A 15,437-nucleotide genomic window follows, 5' to 3' on the forward strand; every position below is an offset into this window, starting at 1 on the left:
TCATGTGAGCCAGGCGCGTGCACATCACCAGCCACATCCCACACCATGCCTCGGCATCAGACTTGAAAGGAAGCCGCTCCCCCGCCCCACTCCGCGCAATGCCAGAGCTAGTTTTTCTCGCTTTTTATTTGGTGTTCTTTGCGGCCCATGCTTCATTCCACCTACCACTTTACACTGACTTGTTCACTTTCCTCCCATTTCTATCACCTTCCCTCAGTCTCCTCCTTCATGTATTCCTCTTTGTCAATCTCCGTCTCCCATTCTTCATCTTCGATGCATCTTTTATTTTCTTACATGCTTTGGTGTACTTTCTCCTTTCTTCCCCTTCCTCCATATTTTCTACAACTTCATCACCTGTATTCTCATATCTTCTTTATTACTGCCTTCCTTATTTGATTTCCTCTTCTTCATTCAACCTTCCTTGTTCTCGCTCCGGTTTTCTCTTTCTTACCTCATTCCTCGTTCTTTCCAACATTGCCCCATCCTCTTCAGTCTCTTTCTCTGTGCTTCTGCTTTTCTCTGTCTCTACTTCTGCTCATTATTTCTTGTGTCCCCAATGTGCAGCTTTCCAGCTTTATTCCTTCCATTCTCTTCTTTCTATCCTGTTGATCTTTCCCCTCTACTCCTTCCACCCTGCATGCCTGCCTCAACTGCTTCCTTCGTTTTCGCGCTTTATTTCCGTAGTCTGTATTCTGTCAATCCACTTCTGTTCTCCTCCCTCATAACCCCCTCCTCCGTTTATCCCTCTCTTCGCCCCTCCTCCTTCTTCCTTATCATATTATTTTCTTCCTCCTCTCCTTTCCTTCCTAGTCTTTCCCGCTCTTTCTTGCTTCCTTTGTTCCTCCGTCCCTGTCTGTGTCCAGCCCCCTCTCCCTGGTACCTCAGACCTTTCCAGCTGCCTCCCGACCACCCTGACAGTCGGGAGCTGGTGCCTGTGGGTACAGAGTCTGGCTTGGCGTGATTTATGCCATTGGTATAACAGCAGACACACTGCAGTCCATCACTGCAGTCCCCCCCCCGATTAAAATTCAGCTCCGGCCCGACTGCAGCACTCCACAAAAGGAATATTCTACATAATTTCCGAAAATGCTTGTTTATCTGGTTTAAAAAGTGACCTTGTGTGATGTAACTAGTGTTCATTTAAAGCGCTGCAATACCTTCCGATAGGGTTCGCGCTAAATAAAAGTGCAGAAAAAACACAAGACAAATCGAACGCTTTAAAGCAAGAAAGGAACACCTCGGTGGGTGAATCACCCAGCTGGTGTCACAAGGCCCCCATAGGCAGAGCGGATATTTCTTGCCATCCCCACCTCTGCTCATTATCCAGAGGCTACCAGGCCTTACAGTAACACCTCGTCACCCAGAATACCCTCGGCCCCCCTCTCCAATCTCACACCTCAGCAAAGAGCCTTTGATCAGCATTAAACAGGCAAGTGCTCCCCCCTGGGGCGCTACCTCCGGGCATAAAACACATTATACACCACCTTGAGTGTACCCGTTCTTTGAGGTAGACAGTACCATATAGGAGAGGTGCAAAATAAGTGTATAATCTTGTTGTAAGCCTTTATTACTGCAGGACATAATCAGGGTTTCTTTGCTACAACAGCTTGAATTATATACAACACTACATTGGGCGCTAAAAACTGAGAAAAAAAAATCACATTGGAATGTTTAGAACCCAAACTGCTCAAATTTCCTCAAAACGTAACCATGAACAAATCAATTTACACTGGAAGAATACTGACGCATTTGCTGTGCTTAATACAAGCTTTAGTTTAATAAAAAAACTAAACTTAAAACCGGTTTGCCCATAGGCAATTAAAACAGAAGTGGAATGCATGCAGGGTGAACGAACTGCTCAACTTTGCGGAAAATTGTTCTTAAAGTCCACCAATGCAGTGTGCTAAAGTGTTTGGTCTTTCAGGGCAGTTTCTCAACTACTTTTCATCAGTGGTTGTTAAGTCCCCAGAGTAATCATTTGGGTCAGCAGCATCATCCGCATCTGCACTTTCTGCCTCCACATTATCTGCTCCTCATTTTCATCGTTTTCACCATCAATGTCCTCCTTTTCGTTTTGGTCATTGTCTTCATCATTCGCATCAGTTGTTTCCTCAACTACCGATTCTCCCGTTTGTTCAACGATTTCAAAGGGATTCTCACCCTAAAAGTAAACACAAGTTTTAAACCATCTTTAGCAAAATTCTCAAGAACAAATGCACACCAACTATTACAAAAGTAACAGCAAAAGTCTTGTGTACAGTGCAAGTAAAGAAATCAGATTTCAGATCACAAAAAAGCAGAAAGAATATATTATTAGAAAAGGCATCTTACAACGGGGAGAACATATGCAGGACTTCTAAATTTTAGAGTATGTCCAGACAGACCATAGGATGGAAAAATCCATGCCAGGTCTATGAACGCCCATGAGCTCCGAGGAGTCCTTGTACAGAGGGGGCGATGACTGGAATATTGAGGGTGGGCATCACATTTCCAAGAAATTCATTTCCTGCGAAACTACAATTTTTTGGGTGAAACTCAGTACGGAAGAAGTGTTATTTGCAAAGCTGAGGAAGGAGTACACAGATCTGAACATTCAATATGCAGTGTGAGCCCTGGTGGCAGGAAGGGTGCAAGTGCATCCACAGCATTACAGGCTGCAAGCTAATTGTTGATAGTAACTAACTTATCCGTTTGCAGCATGTGTACCTGTTTAATTTAATTAATGATTTTATTTAATGTGTATAGCGCTTGAATCACCCCCAGGGGGGTATCTCAGCGCTTGGAAGCACAGCATAGGTCATGGGTACTCACAAACGTTCTCTCAGGGGCCAAATTTACACTGTGGTTTGTGCCTGAGGGCCGCACCAGTGGGGTCAGTGGGGTGTAGTGTAGTTCCTATATTCCCAATAGGCTCTGAGCATTGGAATAATATCTTCAATAGTATAGACGTAGGACAGAGGGTAACTAGGTCTTCTACGGACTATATTAGACTTAAATTTTGTGTGCCAGCTAGCTCAGAGTTCACTAGAAACTTTCTCGAATAGGCGAGGAGGATTTTAACCTCCCTGGATAGACAAGAAGGGATTTAGTTTCTGACAACCATAGAACATGACAACTTTGCTCTCCCTGATCAAGAGTACATCTCTAGAGTCGTGTGAAAACAAAAGACAGCTATTTTACTCAGTCAATACGTGCATTCTTAGTTTCACCAGATTGTAGAGAAAAAAAGAGACGGGCGTTTTCAATAAAAGGTGTTATTTATTGATCAGTCTCTTTTCTCATACAAGAGAAATGAATCGCTACAATTGCAATACTTAGGGTTAAGTAGAATGCATATAGTAAAAGCAGGATTATAAAATAATACTGTAAAAGCATTGATATGGTTTCTTAGCCATATGATACTTTAAAATGGATAAAAGATATACATACATATATACATTGACTAATCGTCAATGGTGCTTCTAACTACACCTACCCCGGTGTACCTGACCTAAGCCTAATACGTGGGAGGGAGTAAGTAAGTAGCAGTTTAAGTTAAGTTTGTTTTGCCAAGAATCTGACTCAAGAATTCTCTATACGGTTTTAGTCAGTTCAGTACTTGGGATTTAGAATGCTGGAGGGCTGGTATCTCTCTCTCAGGACTCGGTATCCCAGTCACCCACGAGGGCAAGCTGAAAACGCACCAGGACTTGACTGTTGGGTTGTTTAGGATACTTGTAGCAATGAGTACGCTCTCCCTTTTTATTTGTTCCTTGTAAGCCTGGAATTTTTTTTAGATAAATAAACGTTAATTTATACACATACTGCTAGTTCAACTACAATAACTTGGTTGGAACCTAGAAGAGAAGGCCTTCAATGTGGACAGAAACCCTTTAGAAACTACTCTGCCACCAGGGTGTGCCAGATAAGCGTTTAAAAAACACCAGGGACTCTTATTAGGGAATGACCCGCAATCTCGCTCCCTCCACAAGCAAGCAATCAAACCCCACCAAGCAGGCCGTGACCTGAAACCCTCAAGGGAAAAGAGCACAGCCAAGAGACAAGGCGAGCAGGACTCCAAGGCAGACTGCAAGGCAACGGGTTACACCGAGTCTGATTGAATGGTTTGAAAAACCTCTGGTAGATTTTCTGAAGACAAATAAAAAAACATTGTCATTTACAATGCAAATAGATCAAAGTCTCTCAAATGCGAGACCTTTGACGCACTCGTGCTTTAGCTGTAAACATCGTAAGATAAAGACAAGGAGGTGCAATTGCTTCAAAAGCAAAGCTATATAAAATAAGCATTTGCAATGCAATAGGTCTCGCAGCATTTAAGTTTGAGTTACTGGCATTGTAAAGGACAATGTTTTGCATAAATTCTTTTTTGGTGTCCGTGTGTGCATGGCAGTGGTGGTGTGTGTGTGCATGGCAGTGGTGGTGCAGAGATGCAAATCAAAGTATCATGAAACAGCAGCCTCTGAATTTAATGGAATGTCGGCAGATAACAGAACATAGCCAGAGATGAACTGCCAGCAGTGTTTGGTCCACCAGCCATGTTTAGAGGCAATGCATTCAGGTTTACTCAAGAGAAGTGCCTTGTAGCTCACACAACACACTTCGAGGTGGATTATGAAATGGAGAGGGAACTCATGTAATTATTTCAAAGAAGGGCAAACAAGCTCACATTGTCTGTTGTTGGCGATTAGAAAAGCGACCGCGTAAGAGAAACTTTGACAGGTGTTAATGAGAACTGTGGGAGAGTAGTGTGGGGCCTCATTGGGCAAATGATAAGACAAGTTCCTGGAACGTGAACCACAAATGTTTAAGATGAAGGGCAAGCTTTATAATGTGCTTTAATGTAAGCTGGGACTCAGAAGTCTGTGCTCTTTTCTGGACATGCCCTTTGAAGGACACAGATTGGTCAATGAGAGAGCCGAAGGATTTGGAAAAAAATGAAATAGGGAGAAGAGGCCATCCAATTCCAAAGACATGCCCTTCACATTGACAAAGCCTTTATTTCGAGATACCCATAATTAATATTATAACCACCACACTGCCCAATTATTTCAACTATCAAACCAATGCCAAGGTGTTGGCGATGTGAAGGTCTGTAATTGTTAATGACGTGATGGATTGCACTGACATTCATATAGAGCCACTCTCACACAGACAGAGCGCCCCACACAGACAGAGCGCCCCACACAGACAGAGCGCCCCACACAGACAGAGCGCCCCACACAGACAGAGCGCCCCACACAGACAGAGCGCCCCACACAGACAGAGCGCCCCACACAGACAGAGCGCCCCACACAGACACAGCCGCGCACACAGACACAGCCGCGCACACAGACACAGCCACACACACACACACACACACAGACACAGCCACACACACACACACACACAGACACAGCCACACACACACACACACACAGACACAGCCACACACACACACACACACACACAGCCACACACACACACAGACACACAGACACAGCCACACACACACAGACACAGCCACACACACACAGACACAGCCACACACACACAGACACAGCCACACACACACAGACACAGCCACACACACACAGACACAGCCACACACACACAGACACAGCCACACACACACAGACACAGCCACACACACACAGACACAGCCACACACACACAGACACAGCCACACACACACAGACACAGCCACACACACACAGACACAGCCACACACACACAGACACAGCCACACACACACAGACACAGCCACACACACACACAGCCACACACACACACAGCCACACACACACACAGCCACACACACACACAGCCACACACACACACAGCCACACACACACACAGCCACACACACACACAGCCACACACACACACAGCCACACACACACACAGCCACACACACACACACACACAGACACAGCCACACACACAGACACAGCCACACACACAGACACAGCCACAGCCACACACACAGCCACAGCCACACACACAGACACAGCCACACACACAGACACAGCCACACACACAGACACAGCCACAGCCACACACAGACACAGCCACAGCCACACACAGACACAGCCACAGCCACACACAGACACAGCCACAGCCACACACAGACACAGCCACAGCCACACACAGACACAGCCACACACACAGACACAGCCACACACACAGACACAGCCACACACACAGACACAGCCACACACACAGACACAGCCACACACACAGACACAGCCACACACACAGACACAGCCACACACACATCTTCTCACCTGCACAATGGAAAGGACAAAAATGCACACAGGCTTCGATCAAACACCTTCCAGATTAACTGCCCAGAATGCAGCAGCACGCACAGCTTCAGACCCAGCACTTACCCACCAAATACACTTCCGCCACAGAAGCAGCACTGGCTGATGAGACTAGCCAGCCACCAGGGTAAAACCAGACAGAGCAGATGTTCTGAAGTGGCCGCTACCCACAAGACAAGGAGGCCACCAATTTCCAGGACATGGCTCACCAAGACTAACTATTAGTCAGTCAAAGCTCTAGCCTGTAGAAGGGGCAATCCAAAAACCACTTGTAACCCAACCGTGTCCCCGTCCTCCCTCGCCCCAAAAGAATGTACAGTTAAATGAGATTGATAGGACACTTTGTTAGGCTGAAACAGGGCACATTAACTGTAATATCCAGACGCGGGTAGAAATCTAAGCTCGGAATCAGAAAGGGGGGCCCTGAACACTGCAGGGGGGCTGGGGAGTTCAGCAGTCAATTATACTCTGCCTTGAAAATAGTACTGTGCCAAAATGGCCTCTTACCCAGAGTGACTAGTACATGTCGCAACTCAGCGCCCATCACAGAGCCATTGGCTTCTTTGTCGAAGACCCTCAGCCCCTCCACAAAGTCATCGTAGGTACCCTAGTCCTTGTTCTTCGCAATTGTCTGCAGCATGGGCAAGAACTCGTCAAAGCCAATCATCTTGGTGTTAAGCTCTGGGAAAGAGAGAAGAGTTCAGAGGAGCAGTCACCGGCTGCAGCAGCGTGCCAGGCTGGCGAGTACACATTAACAGTGACAAACTTTAAACAATGTGATCGTCCAAGTTCCCCAAAACCCCCCTACCACCTCCAGTCAGGTTTTTGTCCCATCCCAGACTGCCAATGAATATTACTGATATGGTCCATCTATCAACTGTGAACGAGGCAGAGATCTCCAATTCAATGTGTGGCACAGGGTAAGAGCTGAGGGCAGAGGGGTAAGAGCTGAGGGGTAAGAGCTGAGGGCACAGGGGTAAGAGCTGAGGGCACAGGGGTAAGAGCTGAGGGCACAGGGGTAAGAGCTGAGGGCACAGGGGTAAGAGCTGAGGGCACAGGGGTAAGAGCTGAGGGCACAGGGGTAAGAGCTGAGGGCACAGGTGTAAGAGCTGAGGGCACAGGTGTAAGAGCTGAGGGCACAGGTGTAAGAGCTGAGGGCACAGGTAAGAGCTGAGGGCACAGGTAAGAGCTGAGGGCACAGGTAAGAGCTGATCTGCCACGATTGTCACATTTTATGTAATATCCTAAATCAGATACAAGCAACACGTTGCGTCCAAGTGAAAGGGGCCCATTAGACTCTAATGGAAGCCTAAGGTTTAGTAATAATAGCCAACTAGGATATAGTGAGCACTTCTGACTTGCCCCCTAGGTTCAATGCACCACAGACCTAATAAGCCCCTGGGTCTCATCGTAACAGACTTTGCACTCTGAAATACACCTTAAAATGTAGCTCCTTCAGATTCACCCAAGTTAATTTTCAACTGGGGGGTGCTCTGGTCCACGGATGAGTGGCGTGTGCTCAGATCCAGGGGTGAGTGGCGGGTGCTCTGGCCAGGGGTGCGTGGCGGGTGCTCTGGCCAGGGGTGCGTGGCGGGTGCTCTGGTTCAGGGGTGCGTGGCGGGTGCTCAGATCTAGGGGTGAGTGGGGGTACTCTGGTCCAGGGGTGAGTGGCGGGTGCTCAGGTCCAGGGGTGAGTGGCGGGTGCTCAGGTCCAGGGCTGAGTGGCGGGTGCTCAGGTCCAGGGCTGAGTGGCGGGTGCTCAGGTCCAGGGCTGAGTGGCGGGTGCTCAGGTCCAGGGCTGAGTGGCGGGTGCTCAGGTCCAGGGCTGAGTGGCGGGTGCTCAGGTCCAGGGCTGAGTGGCGGGTGCTCAGGTCCAGGGCTGAGTGGCGGGTGCTCAGGTCCAGGGCTGAGTGGCGGGTGCTCAGGTCCAGGGCTGAGTGGCGGGTGCTCAGGTCCAGGGCTGAGTGGCGGGTGCTCAGGTCCAGGGCTGAGTGGCGGGTGCTCAGGTCCAGGGCTGAGTGGCGGGTGCTCAGGTCCAGGGCTGAGTGGCGGGTGCTCAGGTCCAGGGCTGAGTGGCGGGTGCTCAGGTCCAGGGCTGAGTGGCGGGTGCTCAGGTCCAGGGCTGAGTGGCGGGTGCTCAGGTCCAGGGCTGAGTGGCGGGTGCTCAGGTCCAGGGCTGAGTGGCGGGTGCTCAGGTCCAGGGGTGAGTAGCGGGTGCTCAGGTCCAGGGGTGAGTAGCGGGTGCTCAGGTCCAGGGGTGAGTAGCGGGTGCTCAGGTCCAGGGGTGAGTAGCGGGTGCTCAGGTCCAGGGGTGAGTAGCGGGTGCTCAGGTCCAGGGGTGAGTAGCGGGTGCTCAGATCTAGGGGTGAGTAGGGGTACTCTGGTCCAGGGGTGAGAGGCGAAACCTAAAAAACAGAAGCTGTCTATCTAGAAACATACCTTTTTTGACCGCATTGCCATTTGATCCAGGTTTTCTCAATTTAGGTTTTTTGTCGACAAACGCCCCTCCAATGGGTTTATTAAGCGATTGCATCATCTTTCTTTTCATCCACCTTCCAGCAGGCCGACCAAATACCAGATTTGTCTGGTAGTCGACAACAATTCCAGGTCTCTGCATACCGCCATAATCCTGCAAATTGATAACATAAAATTAGCAGAGAGTATGCAGATAAGGCAAGTTACATGGTGTGCAAAAATGTGTTAACAGTTTTATAATAATGGCAGGCATAATCCAAGAACCAATGTTGGGTGGTCAAGGAATTCGTCGGCTAAGCAGCAATTGTTGCCATTCTGGTAGGTGTAGATACTTCTTGGCTACAATTCTGAAAACTGCAGTAAGGACACTGCTGTACAGGTTTTCATTTGCATTAGTGAGCTTGAGAAATAAAGAAGATAAAATGCTTATAAACATGTGTGTGGTTGTGTCTGGTTGCGCGTGTGGTTTGGTTGTGTGTGGTGTGGTTGTGTCTGAGAGAACCGGGAGTTAGAGAAGGAGGCGGGGTGAAAGAGAAAAGCAGATAAGCACAGTAAAAGAGAACAGGGAGTTAAAGAAGGAGGTGTGGTGGAAGAGAGCAGCAGATCAGCACGTGAGAAGAGAAGAGAACAGGGAGTTAGAGAAGGAGGCGGGGTGGAAGAGAGCAGCAGTTCAGCACGTGAGATGACAAGAGAACAGGGAGTTAGAGAAGGAGGCAGGGTGGAAGAGAGCAGCAGTTCAGCACGTGATATGACAAGAGAACAGGGAGTTAGAGAAGGAGGCAGGGTGGAAGAGAGCAGCAGATCAGCACTTGAGAAGAGAAGAGAACAGGGCGCTAGAGAGAGGGAGGGCGATAGAGAGAGATGGGAGGGCGATAGAGAGAGAGAGGGAGGGCGATAGAGAGAGAGAGAGGGCGATAGAGAGAGAGAGAGGGCGATAGAGAGAGAGAGAGGGCGATAGAGAGAGAGAGGGCGATAGAGAGAGGGGGCGATAGAGAGAGGGAGGGAGGGCGATAGAGAGAGGGAGGGAGGGCGATAGAGAGAGGGAGGGAGGGCGATAGAGAGAGGGAGGGAGGGCGATAGAGAGTGGGAGGGAGGGCGATAGAGAGTGGGAGGGAGGGCGATAGAGAGAGGGAGGGAGGGCGATAGAGAGAGGGAGGGAGGGCGATAGAGAGAGGGAGGGAGGGCGATAGAGAGAGGGAGGGAGGGCGATAGAGAGAGAGAGAGGGAGGGCGATAGAGAGAGAGAGGGAGGGCGATAGAGAGAGAGAGGGAGGGCGATAGAGAGAGAGAGGGAGGGCGATAGAGAGAGAGAGGGAGGGCGATAGAGAGAGGGGGCGATAGAGAGAGGGAGGGAGGGCGATAGAGAGAGGGAGGGAGGGCGATAGAGAGAGGGAGGGAGGGCGATAGAGAGAGGGAGGGAGGGCGATAGAGAGAGGGGGCGATAGAGAGAGGGAGGGAGGGCGATAGAGAGAGGGAGGGAGGGCGATAGAGAGAGGGAGGGAGGGCGATAGAGAGAGGGAGGGAGGGCGATAGAGAGAGGGAGGGAGGGCGATAGAGAGAGGGAGGGAGGGCGATAGAGAGAGGGAGGGAGGGCGATAGAGAGAGGGAGGGAGGGCGATAGAGAGAGGGAGGGAGGGCGATAGAGAGAGGGAGGGAGGGCGATAGAGAGAGAGAGGGAGGGCGATAGAGAGAGAGAGGGAGGGCGATAGAGAGAGAGAGGGAGGGCGATAGAGAGAGAGAGGGAGGGCGATAGAGAGAGAGAGGGAGGGCGATAGAGAGAGAGAGGGAGGGCGATAGAGAGAGAGAGGGAGGGAGGGCGATAGAGAGAGAGAGGGGGCGATAGAGAGAGAGAGAGGGCGATAGAGAGAGAGAGAGGGCGATAGAGAGAGAGAGAGGGCGATAGAGAGAGAGAGAGGGCGATAGAGAGAGAGAGGGCGATAGAGAGAGAGAGGGCGATAGAGAGAGAGAGAGAGGGCGATAGAGAGAGAGAGAGAGGGCGATAGAGAGAGAGAGAGAGGGCGATAGAGAGAGAGAGAGAGGGCGATAGAGAGAGAGAGAGAGGGCGATAGAGAGAGAGAGAGAGGGCGATAGAGAGAGAGAGAGAGGGCGATAGAGAGAGAGAGGGCGATAGAGAGAGAGAGGGCGATAGAGAGAGAGAGGGCGATAGAGAGAGAGAGGGCGATAGAGAGAGAGAGGGCGATAGAGAGAGAGAGGGCGATAGAGAGAGAGAGGGCGATAGAGAGAGAGAGGGCGATAGAGAGAGAGAGGGCGATAGAGAGAGAGAGGGCGATAGAGAGAGAGGGCGATAGAGAGAGAGAGGGTGATAGAGAGAGAGAGGGCGATAGAGAGAGAGAGGGCGATAGAGAGAGAGAGGGCGATAGAGAGAGGGAGGGCGAGGGAGGGCGATAGAGAGAGGGAGGGCGATAGAGAGAGGGAGGGCGATAGTGAGAGGGAGGGCGATAGAGAGAGGGAGGGCGATAGAGAGAGGGAGGGCGATAGAGAGAGGGAGGGCGATAGAGAGAGGGAGGGCGATAGAGAGAGGGAGGGCGATAGAGAGAGGGAGGGCGATAGAGAGAGGGAGGGCGATAGAGAGAGGGAGGGCGATAGAGAGAGGGAGAGAGGGCGATAGAGAGAGGGCGATAGAGAGAGGGAGAGAGGGCGAGAAAGGGCGATAGAGAGGGGGAGAGAGGGCGATAGAGAGAGGGCGATAGAGAGAGGGCGATAGAGAGAGGGAGAGAGGGCGAGAAAGGGCGATAGAGAGGGGGAGAGAGGGCGAGAAAGGGCGATAGAGAGAGGGCGATAGAGAGAGAGAGAGGGAGGGCGATAGAGAGAGAGAGAGGGAGGGCGATAGAGAGAGGGAGGGCGATAGAGAGAGGGAGGGCGATAGAGAGAGGGAGGGCGATAGAGAGAGGGAGGGCGATAGAGAGAGGGAGGGCGATAGAGAGAGGGAGGGCGATAGAGAGAGGGAGGGCGATAGAGAGAGGGAGGGCGATAGAGAGAGGGAGGGCGATAGAGAGAGGGAGGGCGATAGAGAGAGGGAGGGCGATAGAGAGAGGGAGGGCGATAGAGAGAGGGCGATAGAGAGAGGGAGAGAGGGCGATAGAGAGAGGGAGAGAGGGCGATAGAGAGAGAGGGAGAGAGAGGGCGATAGAGAGAGGGAGGGCGATAGAGAGAGGGAGGGCGATAGAGAGAGGGAGGGCGATAGAGAGAGGGAGGGCGATAGAGAGAGGGAGGGCGATAGAGAGAGGGAGGGCGATAGAGAGAGGGAGGGCGATAGAGAGAGGGAGAGAGGGCGATAGAGAGAGGGAGAGAGGGCGAAAAAGGGCGATAGAGAGAGGGCGATAGAGAGAGGGCGATAGAGAGAGGGCGAGAGAGAGAGGGAGAGAGAGAGGGCGAGAGAGAGAGGGAGAGAGAGAGGGAGAGAGAGAGGGAGAGAGAGGGCGACAGAGAGGGAGAGAGGGCGATAGAGAGAGAGAGAGGGCGATAGAGAGAGAGAGAGGGCGATAGAGAGAGAGAGGGCGATAGAGAGAGAGAGGGCGATAGAGAGAGAGAGGGCGATAGAGAGAGAGAGGGCGATAGAGAGAGAGAGGGCGATAGAGAGAGGGAGAGAGGGCGATAGAGAGAGGGAGAGAGGGCGATAGAGAGAGGGAGAGAGGGCGATAGAGAGAGGGAGAGAGGGCGATAGAGAGAGGGAGAGAGGGCGATAGAGAGAGGGAGAGAGGGCGATAGAGAGAGGGAGAGAGGGCGATAGAGAGAGGGAGAGAGGGCGATAGAGAGAGGGAGAGAGGGCGATAGAGAGAGGGAGAGAGGGCGATAGAGAGAGGGAGAGAGGGCGATAGAGAGAGGGAGAGAGGGCGATAGAGAGAGGGAGAGAGGGCGATAGAGGGAGGGAGAGAGGGCGATAGAGGGAGGGAGAGAGGGCGAGAGAGGGAGAGAGGGCGATAGAGAGAGGGAGGGCGATAGAGAGAGGGAGAGAGGGCGATAGGGAGAGAGGGCGATAGAGAGAGGGAGAGAGGGCGATAGAGAGAGGGAGAGAGGGCGATAGAGAGAGGGAGAGAGGGCGATAGAGAGAGAGAGAGAGGGCGATAGAGAGAGAGAGAGGGCGATAGAGAGAGAGAGAGGGCGATAGAGAGAGAGAGAGGGCGATAGAGAGAGAGAGAGGGCGATAGAGAGAGAGAGAGGGCGATAGAGAGAGAGAGAGGGCGATAGAGAGAGAGAGGGCGAGAGGGGGAGAGAGGGCGATAGAGAGGGGGAGAGAGGGCGATAGAGAGGGGGAGAGAGGGCGATAGAGAGGGGGAGAGAGGGCGATAGAGAGAGGGAGAGAGGGCGATAGAGAGAGGGAGAGAGGGCGATAGAGAGAGGGAGAGAGGGCGATAGAGAGAGCGATAGAGGGAGAGAGGGCGATAGAGAGAGAGAGAGAGCGATAGAGAGAGAGAGAGGGCGATAGAGAGAGAGGGGGCGATAGAGAGAGAGAGATAGAGAGGGCGATAGAGAGAGAGAGAGAGAGGGCGATAGAAAGAGAGGGCGATAGAGAGACCCCCAATTCTACTACTCTCTTGTAGCCCAACAAACAAATCATCAGAAAATGAAGCAGAGTTGAGGGGCATGCCAGGTAGAGATCCATGCCACACAAGCGTCCGGTGGGGATGTATGGCATAATTACAGCACCAGGACTCCTCAGCGACCTATCATATTCAGAACACTGGTACTCACAACAGCAAGGAGGTAGGGAGACGGTGGGACGGTAACTACTTCACACAAGTCTGTCTTCGTTTTGAACAAGAGATCGGCTTCTTTTTAGACAAGCAACCATCCTCAACTTGTCCCAAGTACAATATCACTCCTAATTGGAGTCCAAGGAGAAATAAAGTTGGTTGTGTCTCGGTTGCAAATTCGCAACCTTGACCGCCCCCCAAACTTGGGGGCTTATTTACAAGCCCCTTGCGCCACTTTTGCGTCATTTTTAACATAGGAAAAGTGACGCAAAAGTGGCGCAAGGGGCTTTTAAATCTGTCCCTTGGTATTTAAGTCACCTGCACTTCTGTTGAACGTTGTAATACCTAAGAAAGGAATTCTACTCTAATATGAATTAAAATCTCCAGAGCTGATGCCGCAGCCATTCCTTTGAAGGGGAGGCTGAGGTCAGTCAGGAGAGCTGCTGGTTGCGCCCGGTGCCGCCTGCACAGCCAGTGACCGTAGCCGGTGCGTCGGACCCTGGCTCCCCGCTTCCCACAGGCCCCTCCCGGCGCGGCGCCGCTGCACTCACCGGTGTCCAGACGCACTACCTGGGGCAGCCGCCAGCCTGTAGGAGCTGATGAGCTGGTCCAGGGGCAGCGAGGCCGAACTCCAGTGCACCTCCTTGAGCGGGGGCACGGCGGCGGCGGGCTCCATGCTCACGGGCGGGGGTCGGCGGAGAGGTGGCGGCAGCCCCGGGCTCCCCCGTCAGCCGCAGCGGGACATGCTGCTGCTGCCGCCGGTCAAAGCAGGGTCGCCTCAGGCTCACGGGCGGGGGTCGGCGGAGAGGTGGCGGCAGCCCCGGGCTCCCCCGTCAGCCGCAGCGGGACATGCTGCTGCTGCTGCCGCCGGTCAAAGCAGGGTCGCCTCAGGCGCGTCCGCCCGCAGCGCTGCCCCTCTGCCGCCGAGGCTGCCTCTGGTAGGAAGCGCCATCGCAGCGCCTGCCAGAGCTGACTAATCACAGCGGCGGAGGAGCTCGCGCGCGCGACGGGCAACATAGAACTGGCCCCACCCACACTTGCGTAAATGTGTGCACAAACAGGGGGTACAGTCCCTGATGGGCGGGGTAGTGAGACGTCATGAAAATTAAAATGCGCATGCGCACCATTAGTGCGCATGCGCACAACGATGAGGGGACACTGCCACATGGGGGACAGTGGATTATAGAACACCGTGGCTGCCCTGAAGGTGTCGAGGTCAGGGAGGGAGGACAATCAAACTCCCGCCGGCAGCACGAGCAGCTCCTGGGGGCCAGGTCATTGGCAGGAAATAAAAAATAAAAAAAACATAACGGTAGAGCCTACCTCACGCTGAGTCCGAATGGTGCAACATTGTCTGAGTCTGTTCACGTGACCTGATAGACTGGCGCCAGCGTTCGGGTCCCACTCTAGCAGAGGGCACCAATTTGATACTAAATGCCCAGGCGTGATGCTCGGAGCATAGTGTCCCAGGCGGCTGCCAAGAGGTGTCAGTGGCATAATAGGGAGTGGGTGGGGTGGCAGGCCCACTGAGGGCAGGCCCTGCCCAGCAGGTGTCACTCATGTCTCGACCTGGTGACGTCAGGCCTGGGCTGTACTCTGATTGACTGGTGGCCCATTGCGGCGGCCTTTATAATTTATTTGGGGACTGGAGACACTGACTGACACTAATGTAAAGTATCAGACAGTGAGTGTCCCCAAATAACTTATAAAGGCCGCTGCAACGGGCCACCAATGCCGCGCGGCCGCCTGCAAAATAGTGCCGCCCCCCGTAGCTACGCCACTGCATATAGAGCCTGAAAAAGAACCTGTTCCAGTTGCTCTTTCTAATTTCCTCCGGTGCTAAGACCCGACCCACTTAAATTCTTGTTTGCCACTCTCTCTTTCCCCACTCACTTCATCTTTTAACCGCTTCCGCGCTACCGCGTTTTCCCGCTGTGCGCTGGAAT

At 52.3% G+C, this 15,437-nt stretch overlaps 1 long non-coding RNA gene across 1 annotated transcript; it reads right to left on the reverse strand.

Annotated features, from left to right (window-relative positions):
- Positions 1–1,538: 1,538 nt before the first annotated feature.
- On the reverse strand, positions 1,539–14,313 carry LOC144817949 (uncharacterized). Its single transcript, XR_013607006.1, has 4 exons — positions 14,043–14,313; positions 8,742–8,931; positions 6,810–6,983; positions 1,539–2,161 (listed from the first exon to the last, which is right to left on the reverse strand). It is a non-coding gene; the product is annotated as an uncharacterized LOC144817949 (long non-coding RNA).
- Between the last annotated feature and the right edge of the window lie 1,124 nt (positions 14,314–15,437).

This window comes from Lissotriton helveticus, chromosome 2_1 (assembly GCF_964261635.1).
Source record: "Lissotriton helveticus chromosome 2_1, aLisHel1.1, whole genome shotgun sequence".
Lineage (NCBI taxonomy): Eukaryota > Metazoa > Chordata > Amphibia > Caudata > Salamandridae > Lissotriton > Lissotriton helveticus.